Source organism: Salvelinus sp. IW2-2015, unplaced genomic scaffold (assembly GCF_002910315.2).
Source record: "Salvelinus sp. IW2-2015 unplaced genomic scaffold, ASM291031v2 Un_scaffold1047, whole genome shotgun sequence".
NCBI classification, from domain to species: domain Eukaryota; kingdom Metazoa; phylum Chordata; class Actinopteri; order Salmoniformes; family Salmonidae; genus Salvelinus; species Salvelinus sp. IW2-2015.
The window spans coordinates 198,249-203,155 of record NW_019942702.1 but is presented as its reverse complement, the minus strand read 5'-3'; positions in this window follow the sequence as shown (position 1 = coordinate 203,155).

Here is a 4,907-nt window from a genome sequence, read left to right as displayed (position 1 = left end):
CACACACACACACACACACACACACACACACACACACACACACACACACACACACACACACACACACACACACACACACACACACACCGTGTTTAGTTTAGATAATAGGAAGGGTGTGTTTGACTTCCTCCTGTATTTGTTGATGTTTCTTTTATCTCTCTGGAAGCATCTAGCCCCTCCCCCATCGGAATGTAACAACGCCCAGTCATTCTGGAAATTCCATACATTTAATTTGGTGGTTTTGGGGGGGGGACTGATAATCACCATGGCACGACTGATAATCACCATGGCATCCCCAATCAGAGATTCCTTTGCGTACTGTAGAAAGTCCCCGTATTGTCTTCTCTCATCATCTGTGTTTGTGCTTTCCCCATCAGAGACAGTGTGGTCTACTCTGGGCTTGTAGGGTGTGGAACATTTACACCAACAGATTCACCATCACAGTCTGTCTACTCTCCTCTCTAATCGACAGTATCTCTCTATCGCGCTCTCTCTCTCTCTTCCTCTTTTCAGCCCCTACTTTCCCTCCCTCTCAAATATACACAGTGTACAAAACATTAGGAACACCTTCTTGAGTTGCATCCCCTTTGGCCCTCAGAACAGCCTCAATTTGTCGGAGCATGGACTCAAGCGTTCCACAGGGATGCTGGCCCGTGTTGATTCCACCAATGCTTCCAACAGTTGTGTCAAGTTGGCTAGATGTCCCTCGGGTGGTGGACCATTCTTGATACACACGTGAAATGGTGATTCGTGAAAAACCCAGCAGAGTTGCAGGTCTTGACACAAACCGCTGTGCCTGGTACATACTACCTACCATACCCCATTCAAAGACACTTCAATCCTGTCTTGTCCATTCACCCTCTGAATGGCACACATACACAATCCATGTCTCAATTGTCTCAAGGCTTAAAAATCCTTCTTTAAGCTGTATCCTCCCCTTCATCTACACTGATTTGAAGTGGATTTAACAAGTGACATCAATAAGGGATCATAGCTTTCACCTGGTCAGTCTGTCATGGAAAGAGCAGTTGTTCCTAATGTTTTGTAGACTCAGTGTAGAGCTTTCATTAGTTGAAGCTCTTTCATTTCTAGAACGGTAGAGTAAGGAGATGGTTGTGAATGTGGGTAGGGCTCTAAATTGAAATGTTCATTGGTAGAACTTAAAGTTAGGGGCACCAGAAAATAACAAATAATTAGAAACTAATCTGTAACCCTGTAGAGACATTTGTTTATTATAAAAGTTCAAATGTTGCTACAAATACCTGTAATTGAAATTGCAAAGTAATATGACATGGTTTATGAATGTTAAAATGCGGCAGCCAAACGCGAGTCTGCAACCAGCTGCACGCAAACTGATCCAAGTAACGCGCAACTGAGGTTGCGATAATCAGTTTCAGCGCCAACTGAGTGTGCAACATTTGTAAGCGCCATACTGAGTTCTCAACCGTAGCCGGAACATTCACCAACTGAGTTGCAACCAGTCTTAGCGCCAACTGAGTTGCAATCAGTCTTCAGCGGCCAACTGAGTTTGCAAATCAGTATGTCAGCGCCAAGCGAGTTGCAAATGCAGGTTCAAAGCGCGCATATGAGTTGACAGATCAGTTTCTAAAGCGCCACTGATGTTTGCAATCCCAGTTACAGGGCGCCAACTGAGTTGCAAGTCATTTCATGCGCCAACTGAGTGGAAATAAGTTGCCAACCGAGTCAAAGTTTCAACGCCAACTGAGTGTTGCAACGAGCTTCAGACGCCCAACTGTGAGTTGCAACAGCTTTCAGGCGCCACTGAGTTGCAACCAGTGTTCAGGCACTGGTGCAAACTGTTCTATAGCGCATAACGAGTTGCTATGCTGCGCCAACAGTGTGATTCGGCCACACAGTTCAACGCTAGCACTGTTCGCACGCGCTCACGCGAACTGAGTTGCAATTCCAGCTTCAGGCGCCAACGAGTTGTTGCTAAACAGTTTAAGCGCCAACTGATTATCAGTTTGCCAACTAGGTTCACCGCCGGCGACACAGGGCAACCAGCTTCAGCCAAGCTGAAGTTGGCAATCAGTTGTGCAGCGCCAATGCAGTTGCAACAGTTTTCAGCGCCAACGAGTTGCAATCAGTCTTCAGCGCAACGCGAGTTGGCAAACGCAGTTTCAGCGCCAACAGTTGCGAAAATCGCAGTGTTCAGCGGGCGAGCGAAGTCCCAATTCGGAGATTGCAACAAGTGTTCAGCGGCCAACTGTGAGTTGCAACCACCTTCAAGCGCCCAACTGAGTGGCAATCAAGTTTTCAGCGCCAACTGAGTTGCAACCAGTCTTCAGCGCCACTGAGTTGCAAATCAGTTTCAGCGCGCGCAACGGAGTTGAGAACCAGTTTTCAGGCGCCAACTCGAGTTGCAGATCAGTTTCAGCGCCAATTAGTTGCAACCAGTTTCACACCAACGAGCGTCAACGGCAGTGTTCAATGCCCAGCTGGATTGCAACCGTTCAGCCAATACGCGGTTGCAATAGCTTGTTCAGCGCCAACCGAGGTTGCAAATCAGTTTTCAAAGGAATGAGTTGAATCAGTTTCACACAGCGCCAAAAGTAGATTACTGAGGTTGCATCAGTTCAGCTGCCAATGAGTTGCAAAAATAGTTTCAAGAGGGCGCCAACCGGTTGCAATTAAGATCCTTTCAGGCGCTCCTAACCGAGTGTTTGCAAACAGTTTCGCGCTAATCGCCGGTTGCCAAGGTCAAGTCAGCGACAACATGAGTTGGCAAATCAGTTTCAACAGCCGCAACTGAGGCAAATCCGTTTCAGCGGCCACTGAGTTGCACAAATAGAGTTTAGAGCGCAACTGAGTTGGCACATACAGTTTCAAGGCGCCAACTGAGTTGGCGCCAGCAAAAAACAATCAGTTTCCATCAAAACAACCACTACAGGCATCGCTCTAAAACTGAGTTGCAAAAATCACAAACAAGTTTAAGTCGCCAACTGAGTTGCAATACCATTTCAGCGCCAACATTCCACATTAACTGAGGATCCACTGGGTCAACTGAGTTCAATAATAGTTTTTCAGCGGTCCAACTGAGTTTGAATCTTGATTTTCCAAGCAAATAGCATTCCACACATTCAGCGCCAACCGAGTTGCCAAAATCCCCCAGTTTCAGGGCGCGCAACATGAAGATTTTACAATTCATTTTTCAAGCGCTTCACTGAGTTGCAATCAGTTTCAGCGCCAACTGAGTTGGCAAATCAGTTTCAACAGCGCCAACGTTGGAGTACCTGGGTGGTTTAGGGTTGCAATCAGCTCTCTTCAGCGGCTAAACCGCTGAGTTGCATCAGTAAACACCGTTTCACAACTTTCAAAAATCAAAAGCGGATCCGGGGCCACACGAGGTTGCAATTAGTTTCAGCGCCAACATGAGTTGTCACTTGAGTTACTGTCAAAGTCCGCACATTGAGTTGCCAATCTACAGTTTCACGGCAACTGAGTTGCCAACATGTTCTAGCCGCCACGCTTTCAGCGCCAACTGAGTTGCCAATCAGTTTCGCGCCAACTGAGTTGCAATCAGTTTCAACCACCATCACACCAAATCACAGTCACCAGGCCAACTTGAGTTGCAATCCCAGTTTCAAAAAACAACAACGCACACATCATCATCCCACACCAATCCAACAACACACGACAACACGACAGGTTACACCACACCAGTAATTATTCAAAAACAGATTTACATTTCCACCACACCACACCTTCTCAAACAACACACAGCAGGCGGGACAACCAAATGCAAGCGCCACCTCTCTCATCAACACAAGAAACAATCAGCCAAGGAGAACAGCGGCCAATGCTCAGTCAGTTTCACGCGCAACGAGTTGCAACTCAGTTTCAGCGCCAACCTGAGTTGCAATGCAGTTTAAGCGGCCAACTGAGTTGCAAATCAGTTTCAGCGCAACGCGCAATAGGAAGGGGGAAAAAAACAAACTAGTGTGCGGTAACTTTTGTAACGTTTGAGGACCAGCGGTTTTTGTCTGTAGTATGGTGGAACACGTGGTCATTGAAAAGCGAGGTAAGCAAGCCTATTCAATTAGTATCCCGTTGTTTGTATTTTTATTTTTTTTTTAAATTGGCAAACTTGTGCTGCCTAAATTCCAAGTCCACAGCAAAATATTTGGAGGATATGCCAACAAAATGGTCGCACTTTAGAGCCCGTATGTGTGTGTGTTGTGGATTCAATAAAAAATCCTATTCAGAATTAGAACCACTCATCATAAGGATTGGAGAGGTATGGTTTCAAAATCTAAGAGGACTTTCTTTTGGATTCTAATAATAGTTTTCTTATTGAATCCTATGGATTTTTTTGACGAGGTGTGCATCCAATATCAAACCACATTGCGCCGAATACAACGTGCAGACTACCATGAAAATTCTTACTTACGAGCCATTAACCACAGTGCAGTTCCAAGAGAAGAAAAATAAGGAATCGTCACGTAAATGGGTTGAGACCAAGCTTGATTGCACTAAGCAGGATTATATCCTCATAAGTTAAAATTCATGCTGATGTCTGATCAGACTAAATGGATAATAACCTATATATTTACTGAACTGTTCCTTTAACATTTTAACATCCGACAGTTACTTCAGATGGTCCAGAGGGTAGATGTTTATTATGTTCTCAGCTTTGTCTTAATGAACACTCTCCCCTAATTCCCCTTTGTTCATTTATAAAAAGGATGTATTCTGTTTTCTTATTCTGCAGTTACATAGACCATTTGAGCTGTTTTGGGCTTTGGTCATGGATCTTTTGTCTGCTGTGGCATCGGCCTGGCTGCCAGCAGCCTCTGTCGCTGGTCTGCTGCCTGTCTGTGTACTGTCTGCTGTCCTTCATGCCTGGTCAGTCCTCCTGCCTGTTTTGTCTGCATTGTACTGTCTGC